Source organism: Ranitomeya variabilis, chromosome 4 (assembly GCF_051348905.1).
Source record: "Ranitomeya variabilis isolate aRanVar5 chromosome 4, aRanVar5.hap1, whole genome shotgun sequence".
NCBI lineage: Eukaryota > Metazoa > Chordata > Amphibia > Anura > Dendrobatidae > Ranitomeya > Ranitomeya variabilis.
The window spans coordinates 19,402,559-19,417,735 of record NC_135235.1 but is presented as its reverse complement, the minus strand read 5'-3'; positions in this window follow the sequence as shown (position 1 = coordinate 19,417,735).

The following is a 15,177-nucleotide window of genomic DNA, read 5'->3' as shown; positions in this document are numbered from 1 at the left end:
CACTGCTGCCCGTGTACCCCTGTAGCTAATAATAAAGTGCCTACAGCCAGCCCAATTTAATTATGTTAGGCCTTCGAAGCCTTTCTGCGCTCCCTCCTTCCACTAGGCCTCCACTGACCAGACCACTGCTGCCCGTGTACCCCTGTAACTAATAATAAAGTGCCTACAGCCAGCCCAATTTAATTATGTTAGGCCTTCGAAGCCTGTCTGCGGTCCCTCCTTCCACTAGGCCTCCACTGACCAGACCACTGCTGCCCGTGTACCCCTGTAACTAATAATAAAGTGCCTACAGCCAGCCCAATTTAATTATGTTAGGCCTTTGAAGCCTGTCTGCGGTCCCTCCTTCCACTAGGCCTCCACTGACCAGACCACTGCTGCCCGTGTACCCCTGTAACTAATAATAAAGTGCCTACAGCCAGCCCAATTTAATTATATTAGGCCTTCGAAGCCTGTCTGCGGTCCCTCCTTCCACTAGGCCTCCATTGACCAGACCACTGCTGCCCGTGTACCCCTGTAACTAATAATAAAGTGCCTACAGCCAGCCCAATTTAATTATGTTAGGCCTTCGAAGCCTGTCTGCGGTCCCTCCTTCCACTAGGCCTCCACTGACCAGACCACTGCTGCCCGTGTACCCCTGTAACTAATAATAAAGTGCCTACAGCCAGCCCAATTTAATTATATTAGGCCTTCGAAGCCTGTCTGCGGTCCCTCCTTCCACTAGGCCTCCACTGACCAGACCACTGCTGCCCGTGTACCCCTGTAACTAATAATAAAGTGCCTACAGCCAGCCCAATTTAATTATGTTAGGCCTTCGAAGCCTGTCTGCGGTCCCTCCTTCCACTAGGCCTCCACTGACCAGACCACTGCTGCCCGTGTACCCCTGTAACTAATAATAAAGAGCCTACAGCCAGCCCAATTTAATTATATTAGGCCTTCGAAGCCTGTCTGCGGTCCCTCCTTCCACTAGGCCTCCACTGACCAGACCACTGCTGCCCGTGTACCCCTGTAACTAATAATAAAGTGCCTACAGCCAGCCCAATTTAATTATGTTAGGCCTTTGAAGCCTGTCTGCGGTCCCTCCTTCCACTAGGCCTCCACTGACCAGACCACTGCTGCCCGTGTACCCCTGTAACTAATAATAAAGTGCCTACAGCCAGCCCAATTTAATTATGTTAGGCCTTCGAAGCCTGTCTGCGGTCCCTCCTTCCACTAGGCCTCCACTGACCAGGCCACTGCTGCCCGTGTACCCCTGTAACTAATAATAAAGTGCCTACAGCCAGCCCAATTTAATTATGTTAGGCCTTCGAAGCCTGTCTGCGGTCCCTCCTTCCACTAGGCCTCCACTGACCAGACCACTGCTGCCCGTGTACCCCTGTAACTAATAATAAAGTGCCTACAGCCAGCCCAATTTAATTATATTAGGCCTTCGAAGCCTGTCTGCGGTCCCTCCTTCCACTAGGCCTCCACTGACCAGACCACTGCTGCCCGTGTACCCCTGTAACTAATAATAAAGTGCCTACAGCCAGCCCAATTTAATTATGTTAGGCCTTCGAAGCCTTTCTGCGCTCCCTCCTTCCACTAGGCCTCCACTGACCAGACCACTGCTGCCCGTGTACCCCTGTAACTAATAATAAAGTGCCTACAGCCAGCCCAATTTAATTATGTTAGGCCTTCGAAGCCTGTCTGCGGTCCCTCCTTCCACTAGGCCTCCACTGACCAGACCACTGCTGCCCGTGTACCCCTGTAACTAATAATAAAGTGCCTACAGCCAGCCCAATTCAATTATATTAGGCCTTCGAAGCCTGTCTGCGGTCCCTCCTTCCACTAGGCCTCCACTGACCAGACCACTGCTGCCCGTGTACCCCTGTAACTAATAATAAAGTGCCTACAGCCAGCCCAATTTAATTATATTAGGCCTTTGAAGCCTGTCTGCGGTCCCTCCTTCCACTAGGCCTCCACTGACCAGACCACTGCTGCCCGTGTACCCCTGTAACTTATTCATTCTCGTCTGGACTATTGTAACTCTCTACTAATTGGCCTACCTTTTACCAGACTCTCCCCGCTCCAATCTGTCCTGAATGCTGCTGCCAGGATCATATTCCTCGCCAACCGTTACACCGATGCCTCTACCTTGTGCCAGTCATTACACTGGCTACCCATCCAATCCAGAATCCAGTACAAAACTACTACCCTCATCCACAAAGCACTCCATGGCTCAGCACCACCCTACATCTCCTCTCTGGTCTCAGTCTACCAACCTACCCGTGCCCTCCGCTCTGCTAATGACCTCAGGTTAGCATCCTCAATAATCAGAACCTCCCACTCCCGTCTCCAAGACTTTACACGTGCGGCGCCGATTCTTTGGAATGCACTACCTAGGTTAATACAATTAATCCCCAATCCCCACAGTTTTAAGCGTGCACTAAAAACTCATTTGTTCAGATTGGCCTACCGCCTCAACGCATTAACCTAATTATCCCTGTGTGGCCCATTAATAAAAAACAACAACATAATCACGTTCCTCCATCATGTTCTCATACACTTTATGCAGTTAATAGCCTCTGTGTCTGTACTGTTACATACTTAGGCAGTTAACTGGTTCATGCAGCTTTACATGAACACCCGAGCCTTACACTATGGCTGGTCCAAATAACTAAAGCAATTGTTACCATCCACCTCTTGTGTCTCCCCTTTTCCTCATAGATTGTAAGCTTGCGAACAGCAGGGCCCTCATTCCTCCTGGTATCTGTTTTGAACTGTGATTTCTGTTATGCTGTAATGTCTATTGTCTGTACACGTCCCCTCTATAAGTTGTAAAGCGCTGCGGAATATGTTGGCGCTATATAAATAAAATTATTATTATTATTATTATTATTAATAATAAAGTGCCTACAGCCAGCCCAATTTAATTATGTTAGGCCTTCGAAGCCTTTCTGCGCTCCCTCCTTCCACTAGGCCTCCACTGACCAGACCACTGCTGCCCGTGTACCCCTGTAACTAATAATAAAGTGCCTACAGCCAGCCCAATTTAATTATGTTAGGCCTTCGAAGCCTTTCTGCGCTCCCTCCTTCCACTAGGCCTCCACTGACCAGACCACTGCTGCCCGTGTACCCCTGGAACCAATTATAAAGTGCATAGAGCCTATTTTTTAATTTAATTTAATATTAATAAAGCCAGGATGAACTACGATATACCACGCTATGAGCTACCCAGTTGACAATTCTTTTGCGAGAAAAGCCATCCCACCCCTCCACCTGCATGTTAAAGACCGCATTGTCCTTGCATTCTGTCAATTTGTCAGTCCAAAGGTATACCTGACAACAGACACATGGACCTGTAGGCCTGGCCACGGAAGGTTACGTGTCCTTTGTGGCTCAATGGGTTAATGTATTGGATGCATGGTCCACACAGGGGACAGCCTGCAAAGTCTGTCTGCAGTCCCTAATTCAAGTTGGCCTCAACTGAATAAAGCTGAGCTTCTACCTTCTGGCTCTGATTAACTGCTGTTTTTAAAAAAATTGGCTTTTCCGTCCTTCTAAAGGTGTCTGCCCCTGCCTGGTGTTGTCCTCAACTGAATAAAGCTGAGCTTCAACCTTCAGTTCCAAATTACCATTTTTAAAAATGCAATTGGCTGTTCCGGCCTACTAAAGATGTCTGTCTGCCCCTGCCTGGTGTTGTCCTCAACTGAATAAAGCTGAGCTTCAACCTTCAGTTCCAAACATACAACAAAAAACTGGTACAATACAAAAAGTGGCCTCCAGCTACAAAAACTTTCTCCTACAAGTAGTTAACTGACAGTTTTTTTTCCAGTGAAAACACAGATATGGCATCCAACGAGTGTCGTCCTGTCTCGTCTTCTTTATATTATTGCCAAGAAGCTGCAACTGAATAAAGCTGTGCTTCAACATTCTGTTCCAAATTACCATTTTTAAAAATGCAATTGGCTGTTCCGGCCTACTAAAGGTGTCTGTCTGCCCCTGCCTGGTGTTGTCCTCAACTGAATAAAGCTGAGCTTCAACCTTCAGTTCCAAATTACCATTTTTAAAAATGCAATTGGCTGTTCCGGCCTACTAAAGATGTCTGTCTGCCCCTGCCTGGTGTTGTCCTCAACTGAATAAAGCTGAGCTTCAACCTTCAGTTCCAAACATACAACAAAAAACTGGTACAATACAAAAAGTGGCCTCCAGCTACAAAAACTTTCTCCTACAAGTAGTTAACTGACAGTTTTTTTTCCAGTGAAAACACAGATATGGCATCCAACGAGTGTCGTCCTGTCTCGTCTTCTTTATATTATTGCCAAGAAGCTGCAACTGAATAAAGCTGTGCTTCAACATTCTGTTCCAAATTACCATTTTTAAAAATGCAATTGGCTGTTCCGGCCTACTAAAGGTGTCTGTCTGCCCCTGCCTGGTGTTGTCCTCAACTGAATAAAGCTGAGCTTCAACCTTCAGTTCCAAATTACCATTTTTAAAAATGCAATTGGCTGTTCCGGCCTACTAAAGGTGTCTGTCTGCCCCTGCCTGGTGTTGTCCTCAACTGAATAAAGCTGAGCTTCAACCTTCAGTTCCAAATTACCATTTTTAAAAATGCAATTGGCTGTTCCGGCCTACTAAAGGTGTCTGTCTGCCCCTGCCTGGTGTTGTCCTCAACTGAATAAAGCTGAGCTTCAACCTTCAGTTCCAAATTACCATTTTTAAAAATGCAATTGGCTGTTCCGGCCTACTAAAGGTGTCTGTCTGCCCCTGCCTGGTGTTGTCCTCAACTGAATAAAGCTGAGCTTCAACCTTCAGTTCCAAATTACCATTTTTAAAAATGCAATTGGCTGTTCCGGCCTACTAAAGGTGTCTGTCTGCCCCTGCCTGGTGTTGTCCTCAACTGAATAAAGCTGAGCTTCAACCTTCAGTTCCAAATTACCATTTTTAAAAATGCAATTGGCTGTTCCGGCCTACTAAAGGTGTCTGTCTGCCCCTGCCTGGTGTTGTCCTCAACTGAATAAAGCTGAGCTTCAACCTTCAGTTCCAAATTACCATTTTTAAAAATGCAATTGGCTGTTCCGGCCTACTAAAGGTGTCTGTCTGCCCCTGCCTGGTGTTGTCCTCAACTGAATAAAGCTGAGCTTCAACCTTCAGTTCCAAATTACCATTTTTAAAAATGCAATTGGCTGTTCCGGCCTACTAAAGGTGTCTGTCTGCCCCTGCCTGGTGTTGTCCTCAACTGAATAAAGCTGAGCTTCAACCTTCAGTTCCAAATTACCATTTTTAAAAATGCAATTGGCTGTTCCGGCCTACTAAAGGTGTCTGTCTGCCCCTGCCTGGTGTTGTCCTCAACTGAATAAAGCTGAGCTTCAACCTTCAGTTCCAAATTACCATTTTTAAAAATGCAATTGGCTGTTCCGGCCTACTAAAGGTGTCTGTCTGCCCCTGCCTGGTGTTGTCCTCAACTGAATAAAGCTGAGCTTCAACCTTCAGTTCCAAATTACCATTTTTAAAAATGCAATTGGCTGTTCCGGCCTACTAAAGGTGTCTGTCTGCCCCTGCCTGGTGTTGTCCTCAACTGAATAAAGCTGAGCTTCAACCTTCAGTTCCAAATTACCATTTTTAAAAATGCAATTGGCTGTTCCGGCCTACTAAAGGTGTCTGTCTGCCCCTGCCTGGTGTTGTCCTCAACTGAATAAAGCTGAGCTTCAACCTTCAGTTCCAAATTACCATTTTTAAAAATGCAATTGGCTGTTCCGGCCTACTAAAGGTGTCTGTCTGCCCCTGCCTGGTGTTGTCCTCAACTGAATAAAGCTGAGCTTCAACCTTCAGTTCCAAATTACCATTTTTAAAAATGCAATTGGCTGTTCCGGCCTACTAAAGGTGTCTGTCTGCCCCTGCCTGGTGTTGTCCTCAACTGAATAAAGCTGAGCTTCAACCTTCAGTTCCAAATTACCATTTTTAAAAATGCAATTGGCTGTTCCGGCCTACTAAAGGGGTCTGTCTGCCCCTGCCTGGTGTTGTCCTCAACTGAATAAAGCTGAGCTTCAACCTTCAGTTCCAAATTACCATTTTTAAAAATGCAATTGGCTGTTCCGGCCTACTAAAGGTGTCTGTCTGCCCCTGCCTGGTGTTGTCCTCAACTGAATAAAGCTGAGCTTCAACCTTCAGTTCCAAATTACCATTTTCAAAAATGCAATTGGCTGTTCCGGCCTACTAAAGGTGTCTGTCTGCCCCTGCCTGGTGTTGTCCTCAACTGAATAAAGCTGTGCTTCAACCTTCTGTTTCAAATTACCATTTTTAAAAATGCAATTGGCTGTTCCGGCCTACTAAAGGGGTCTGTCTGCCCCTGCCTGGTGTTGTCCTCAACTGAATAAAGCTGAGCTTCAACCTTCAGTTCCAAACATACAACAAAAAACTGGTACAATACAAAAAGTGGCCTCCAGCTACAAAAACTTTCTCCTACAAGTAGTTAACTGACAGGTTTTTTTCCAGTGAAAACACAGATATGGCATCCAACGAGTGTTGTCCTGTCTCGTCTTCTTTATATTATTGCCAAGAAGCTGCAACTGAATAAAGCTGTGCTTCAACCTTCTGTTCCAAATTACCATTTTTAAAAATGCAATTGGCTGTTCCGGCCTACTAAAGGTGTCTGTCTGCCCCTGCCTGGTGTTTTCCTCAACTGAATAAAGCTGAGCTTCAACCTTCAGTTCCAAATTACCATTTTTAAAAATGCAATTGGCTGTTCCAGCCTACTAAAGGTGTCTGTCTGCCCCTGCCTGGTGTTGTCCTCAACTGAATAAAGCTGTGCTTCAACCTTCAGTTCCAAACATACAACAAAAAACTGGTACAATACAAAAAGTGGCCTCCAGCTACAAAAACTTTCTCCTACAAGTAGTTAACTGACAGTTTTTTTTCCAGTGAAAACACAGATATGGCATCCAACGAGTGTTGTCCTGTCTCGTCTTCTTTATATTATTGCCAAGAAGCTGCAACTGAATAAAGCTGTGCTTCAACCTTCTGTTCCAAATTACCATTTTTAAAAATGCAATTGGCTGTTCCGGCCTACTAAAGGTGTCTGTCTGCCCCTGCCTGGTGTTGTCCTCAACTGAATAAAGCTGAGCTTCAACCTTCAGTTCCAATTTACCATTTTTAAAAATGCAATTGGCTGTTCCGGCCTACTAAAGGTGTCTGTCTGCCCCTGCCTGCTGTTGTCCTCAACTGAATAAAGCTGAGCTTCAACCTTCAGTTCCAAATTACCATTTTTAAAAATGCAATTGGCTGTTCCGGCCTACTAAAGGTGTCTGTCTGCCCCTGCCTGGTGTTGTCCTCAACTGAATAAAGCTGAGCTTCAACCTTCAGTTCCAAATTACCATTTTTAAAAATGCAATTGGCTGTTCCTGCCTACTAAAGGTGTCTGTCTGCCCCTGCCTGGTGTTGTCCTCAACTGAATAAAGCTGAGCTTCAACCTTCAGTTCCAAATTACCATTTTTAAAAATGCAATTGGCTGTTCCGGCCTACTAAAGGTATCTGTCTGCCCCTGCCTGGTGTTGTCCTCAACTGAATAAAGCTGAGCTTCAACCTTCAGTTCCAAATTACCATTTTTAAAAATGCAATTGGCTGTTCCGGCCTACTAAAGGTGTCTGTCTGCCCCTGCCTGGTGTTGTCCTCAACTGAATAAAGCTGAGCTTCAACCTTCAGTTCCAAATTACCATTTTTAAAAATGCAATTGGCTGTTCCGGCCTACTAAAGGTGTCTGTCTGCCCCTGCCTGGTGTTGTCCTCAACTGAATAAAGCTGAGCTTCAACCTTCAGTTCCAAATTACCATTTTTAAAAATGCAATTGGCTGTTCCGGCCTACTAAAGGTGTCTGTCTGCCCCTGCCTGGTGTTGTCCTCAACTGAATAAAGCTGAGCTTCAACCTTCAGTTCCAAATTACCATTTTTAAAAATGCAATTGGCTGTTCCGGCCTTCTAAAGGTGTCTGTCTGCCCCTGCCTGGTGTTGTCCTCAACTGAATAAAGCTGAGCTTCAACCTTCAGTTCCAAATTACCATTTTTAAAAATGCAATTGGCTGTTCCGGCCTACTAAAAGGGTCTGTCTGCCCCTGCCTGGTGTCCTCAACTGAATAAAGCTGAGCTTCAACCTTCAGTTCCAAATTACCATTTTTAAAAATGCAATTGGCTGTTCCGGCCTACTAAAGGTGTCTGTCTGCCCCTGCCTGGTGTTGTCCTCAACTGAATAAAGCTGAGCTTCAACCTTCAGTTCTAAATTACCATTTTTAAAAATGCAATTGGCTGTTCCGGCCTACTAAAGGTGTCTGTCTGCCCCTGCCTGGTGTTGTCCTCAACTGAATAAAGCTGTGCTTCAACCTTCTGTTCCAAATTACCATTTTTAAAAATGCAATTGGCTGTTCCGGCCTACTAAAGGGGTCTGCCCCTGCCTGGTGTTGTCCTCAACTGAATAAAGCTGAGCTTCAACCTTCAGTTCTAAATTACCATTTTTAAAAATGCAATTGGCTGTTCCGGCCTACTAAAGGTGTCTGTCTGCCCCTGCCTGGTGTTGTCCTCAACTGAATAAAGCTGTGCTTCAACCTTCTGTTCCAAATTACCATTTTTAAAAATGCAATTGGCTGTTCCGGCCTACTAAAGGGGTCTGCCCCTGCCTGGTGTTGTCCTCAACTGAATAAAGCTGAGCTTCAACCTTCAGTTCCAAACATACAACAAAAAACTGGTACAATACAAAAAGTGGCCTCCAGCTACAAAAACTTTCTCCTACAAGTTGTTAACTGACAGTTTTTTTTCCAGTGAAAACACAGATATTGCATCCAACGAGTGTTGTCCTGTCTCGTCTTCTTTATATTATTGCCAAGAAGCTGCAACTGAATAAAGCTGTGCTTCAACCTTCTGTTCCAAATTACCATTTTTAAAAATGCAATTGGCTGTTCCGGCCTACTAAAGGTGTCTGTCTGCCCCTGCCTGGTGTTGTCCTCAACTGAATAAAGCTGAGCTTCAACCTTCAGTTCTAAATTACCATTTTTAAAAATGCAATTGGCTGTTCCAGCCTACTAAAGGTGTCTGTCTGCCCCTGCCTGGTGTTGTCCTCAACTGAATAAAGCTGTGCTTCATCCTTCAGTTCCAAACATACAACAAAAAACTGGTACAATACAAAAAGTGGCCTCCAGCTACAAAAACTTTCTCCTACAAGTAGTTAACTGACAGTTTTTTTTCCAGTGAAAACACAGATATGGCATCCAACGAGTGTTGTCCTGTCTCGTCTTCTTTATATTATTGCCAAGAAGCTGCAACTGAATAAAGCTGTGCTTCAACCTTCTGTTCCAAATTACCATTTTTAAAAATGCAATTGGCTGTTCCGGCCTACTAAAGGTGTCTGTCTGCCCCTGCCTGGTGTTGTCCTCAACTGAATAAAGCTGAGCTTCAACCTTCAGTTCCAAATTACCATTTTTAAAAATGCAATTGGCTGTTCCGGCCTACTAAAGGGGTCTGTCTGCCCCTGCCTGGTGTTGTCCTCAACTGAATAAAGCTGAGCTTCAACCTTCAGTTCCAAATTACCATTTTTAAAAATGCAATTAGCTGTTCCGGCCTACTAAAGGTGTCTGTCTGCCCCTGCCTGGTGTTGTCCTCAACTGAATAAAGCTGAGCTTCAACCTTCAGTTCCAAATTACCATTTTTAAAAATGCAATTGGCTGTTCCGGCCTACTAAAGGGGTCTGTCTGCCCCTGCCTGGTGTTGTCCTCAACTGAATAAAGCTGAGCTTCAACCTTCAGTTCCAAATTACCATTTTTAAAAATGCAATTGGCTGTTCCGGCCTACTAAAGGTGTCTGTCTGCCCCTGCCTGGTGTTGTCCTCAACTGAATAAAGCTGAGCTACAACCTTCAGTTCCAAATTACCATTTTTAAAAATGCAATTGGCTGTTCCGGCCTACTAAAGGTGTCTGTCTGCCCCTGCCTGGTGTTGTCCTCAACTGAATAAAGCTGAGCTTCAACCTTCAGTTCCAAACATACAACAAAAAACTGGTACAATACAAAAAGTGGCCTCCAGCTACAAAAACTTTCTCCTACAAGTAGTTAACTGACAGTTTTTTTTCCAGTGAAAACACAGATATGGCATCCAACGAGTGTTGTCCTGTCTCGTCTTCTTTATATTATTGCCAAGAAGCTGCAACTGAATAAAGCTGTGCTTCAACCTTCTGTTCCAAATTACCATTTTTAAAAATGCAATTGGCTGTTCCGGCCTACTAAAGGGGTCTGCCCCTGCCTGGTGTTGTCCTCAACTGAATAAAGCTGAGCTTCTACCTTCTGCCTCTTATTAACTGCTGTTTTTTAAAAAAATTGGCTGTTCCAGCCTACTAAAAGTGTCTGTCTGCCCCTGCCTGGTGTTGTCCTCAACTGAACAAAGCTGAGCTTCCACATTCTGGCTTTCGCCCTATACTATCAGATATTAAACTGCATTTGGCCTACTAGTGTGGTTAGGCCCTTGAAACAGTGTCTGCTGCTCTTGGGTTTGCTACTCCACTGAACAAAGCAATGCCGCCTGTTTAGTCCTGTTACCAATTTTGAACTGCATTTAGCCTACTTTATTCTTTGGCCCTATATCTGTTTCCTCCTCATCCTGCCCATTGCCCAGCCACTGCTAGATGAGTCTGCTGGTACATTGACCTAGACCACTACATTCCCCTTATACTCTACACAGCCAGAATCTGAGCCTGCTGAAAGTAAGGTTCCCCTTCCCGCATGTTATACCACCTTACACAGGGACAGAGAGGAAGGTGCAGATGAAAGTGCAGGTTCCTTCATCAGGTGGGGGGGGCATACTCGTTGGCGACGTCACTGGCACAGGGCCCCTCAGAGTACGCAAAAGTGTCGCTGCTGGTGGGAGGCGCCCCCGCCATGCAAACACACCGCCGTACTTTGAGGGGCCCTGTGCCAGTGCCAATGGGAATGAGTGGGCCCCCCCTGCTTGCTCAGGATCACAGCACTTGCAACGTTGAAATACTTACCTTTCCCTGCAACACCGCCGTGACGTAGTCCGCATTTCCTGGGCCCACGAAAAACTTGAGCCAGCCCTACTCCCCCCACAACTTTTGCCAAATGACCCCCAATTCCCTATGCCCAACTATTATTATAAAGTTAATTAAGATTGACAAGCTTCAGAAACAAGAATGGATGTTTTTGGCATTAAAACGGGCACTGTAGGTGTTTTCCTGGCCTCCACTCACTGCCGACTATGCTTCCCCATTGACTTGCATTGGGTTTCGTGTTTCGGTCGATCCCCGACTTTTAGCGATAATCGGCCGACTGCACTCGACTCAACTCTGGACAAAATCGGGTTTCACAAAACCCGACTCGATCTTATAAAAATGAAAGTCGCTCAACTCTAATCACAAGGTATTCAAAATGGCCTTCGGGCGTATTAAATGCAGTTTTCCATTCGTCACCCTGTTTAATACGAACAAGATTATACGCCCCTCGAAGGTCAATCTTAGTAAACCAACTAGCCCCCCTTAATCCGAGCAAACAAATCAGAAAGCAAAGGTAAAGGGTATTGGAATTTGACCGTGATCTTATTAAGAAGGCGATAATCAATACAGGGTCTCAAGGAGCCATCCTTCTTGGCAACAAAGAAGAATCCTGCTCCCAATGGCGTCGAAGAGGGCCAAATATGCCCCTTCTCCAAAGACTCCTTAACATAACTCCGCATGGCGGCATGCTCTGGCACATACAGATTGAAAAGTCGGCCCTTAGGGAACTTACAGCCAGGAATCAAGTTAAAAGCACAATCACAGCCCCTATGAGGAGGAAGGGAACTGGACTTGGGCTCATCAAATACATCCTGGAAATCCGACAAAAACTCAGGAACTTCAGAAGAGGGGGGAGAGGAAATTGACATCAAAGGAACGTCACTTTGTACCCCTTGACAACCCCAACTAGTCACAGACATGGATTTCCAATCCAGCACTGGATTATGTACCTGTAACCATGGAAAACCCAGTACAACCACATCATGCAAATTATGCAACACCAGAAAACGACAATCTTCCTGATGTGCTGCAGCCATGCACATGGTCAGCTGAGTCCAGTACTGAGGTTTATTCTTGGCCAATGGTGTTGCATCAATGCCCCTTAAGGGAATAGGGCTCTGCAAAGGCTGTAAGGAAAAACCACAGCACCTGGCGAACTCCAAGTCCATTAAGTTCAGGGCAGCGCCTGAATCCACAAACGCCATGACAGAAAAGGATGATAATGAGCAAATCAGGGTAACAGACAAGAGAAATTTAGGCTGCACAGTACTAATGGTAACAGACCTAGCGACCCTCTTAGTACACTTAGGGCAATCAGAAATAGCATGAGCAGAATTACCACAGTAAAAACACAGCCTATTCTGACGTCTGAATTCCTGCCGTTCTGCTCTAGTCCAAATCCTATCACATTGCATAGGCTCAGGACTCTGCTCAGAGGACACTGCCATATGGTGCACAACCTTGCACTCGCGCAGGCGCCGATCACTCTGAATGGCTAGAGACATAGATTCGTTCAAACCAACAGGCGTAGGGAACCCCACCATAACATCTTTAAGGGTTTCAGAAAGACCCTTTCTGAAAATTGCAGCCAGAGCATCTTCATTCCATTTTGTGAGCACAGACCACTTTCTAAATTTCTGGCAGTATAATTCTGCGCTTCCTGACCCTTACACAGGGTCAACAAGGTTTTTTCTGCCTGATCCACAGAATTAGGTTCATCATACAGTAATCCGAGCACTTGAAAAAATGCGTCTACATTAAGTAATGCCGGATCCCCTGACTCACGGGAGAATGCCCAATCCTGAGGGTCTCCACGCAGCAGAGAGATGACAATTTTCACCTGCTGAATGGGGTCACCAGAGGAACGGGGTCTCAAAGCAAAAAACAATCTGCAGTTATTTTTAAAGTTCAAGAATTTAGATCTATCCCCAAAAAACAAATCAGGAGTAGGAATTCTAGGCTCCAAAACTGGAGTCTGAACAACATAATCTTGGATACTCTGTACCCTTGCAGCAAGTTGATCCACACGAGAGAACAAACCCTAAACATCCATGTCAGTGCCAAAATCCTGAACCACCCAGAGATTAAGGGGAAAAATAAGACAAAACAGGCTGCAGAGAAAAAAAATGGTTCAGAACTTTTTTTTTCCCTCTTTTGAGATGCATTCAATACATTGCTGGCCAGCTGTACTGTCATGACCTGGTGGTTAAGGAGCAACATGGGACGAGCTCTGAGGAGATGGTATCTTTACTGACCGCAGTTCCTGAACCTAACACAACACTAGAAGTAGCCGTGGAATGTTCCTGTCACTCCCTAGACATCTCGTCACAGCCGGAGAACTAACTACCCCTAAAGATGGAAACAGGAAAGCTGTCTTGCCTCAGAGAAAATTCCCAAAGGACAGACAGCCCCCCACAAATATGGACTGTGAGTGGAGAGGGAAATGACATACACAGAATGAAACCAGGATTTAGCAAAGGAGGCCACTTCTAACTAGATAGACAGAATAGGAAAGGATACTGTGCGGTCAATATTAAAAGCTACAAAAATCCATCACAGAGTTTACAAAAAATCTCCACACCTGACTAACGGTGTGGAGGGCAAATCTGCTTCCCAGAGCTTCCAGCTTAACTGAATATTGAATACTGACAAGCTGGACTAGAGCAAACATAAAATGAGCTGAATGATTAAGTCCACAGCAAGAGGACAACAAATGAACATGCAAGGACTTATCTTTGCTGAACTGGACCGACTATCAAGGAAATCCAAGGAGAGATCTGAATCCAACCAAGAAACATTGACAGCTGGCACTGGCTGAAGATCAGAGCCAGGCTAAATAGCAGAGCAGGAGAGACGATCAGTGGAAGCAGCTGCTAAGCTAAATCCAAGGCGCAGCAGTTCCACTTAAAACCACCGGAGAGAGCCCAAGGACAGAATTCACAAAAGTGCCATTTACAACCACAGGAGGGAGCCCAAGAACGGAATTCACAACAGTGGCCCTTCACTGGCAGAGGCTTTACGCCGACACAGACTCCGGAGTTGACGGCATAGCTCTTCCACTTCCGCCCCGAGGATTCCTTGGTCCTCGCATCCTAGTGAAAGCTTGCTCGGCTCCCATTGGCTGGGACTGGTGCGGGCCTTCTCCCCCTCTTCCGGGCGGCCTCCGCTCGCCATGTTGCCAATCCGACTCCGTCTCGCGTCGTCCAGGGCTTCTAGCTTTCCCCCATCTGGAGGGCGGTTCCTTTTCCCGCCACCGTCCCAGACTAGAAGGCGGACCTCCCTCGTTGATGGGCATATCTCCCGAACATTGTAGTACCTGTGAGGGGCTGGCTCAACCTTCGCGCCATTCTTCCAAGCTACTCCCACGACGACATGCCCCACTCTTCCTGCGCGCCACATGGTGTCACAATGGCGGGGGTTTTGGTGGGAATTTTTGGCGGCAAGTGGCAATACACAGTCTTTGCAATAAGTCACAGTCCAAGCACAATAAATCACAGTTCCAAGGCACACATGACCTGATTCTTCAGGCTTAAGTAGATCCTGTTCGTGACGCCAAGTTGGAGCGCCCCCACTGCCGCAGGGCCGAGGGGTACCCGGTACCGGGCCTCTCTGTCTCGGTTCTGGGAGTGTCACGGTGGCTAGACCCGGTCCGTGACCCTGCTGAGGGGCGTCCAGTGAAAGTTGAGAATGATGTGGTGTGGTGCAGGTCGCGATGAATAACGAGGACACCAGGTTGCAGTCTCTTTACCTCTTTACTGAAGGCTTCAGGATCCTCAATCTGGAGTACGGTTAACAGGACTGTCTGAGACCGGCCGGTCCGATGGCACCTCCAGAGTTCCCTTTGCAGGTGGAAATCTGTGCCTACCTTCTAGCGCTTGTGTGCTGTAGTCCTTCCTGCTGAGCACCACGGGATAGTCCTCACAACTGTTGTGTCTGTTTCTGAAGTTCCCTCACAACTGATTCTGATGTTCTTCTCCATACCCCAGATGATATGGCTAGGATGCACCCGTATGACAGGTAGGCCTGGAGTTCTTCCGGGACCCTAGAGTCGCCCCTCTCCAACTGTTGCCCCCTATGTCTGCTTAGGTGATTTAGGTGAGACAGCCCGCCTATAAGTGACTTTCCTGCCATAGGTTTGAAGTAAGGCTTGGAGCTCAATACT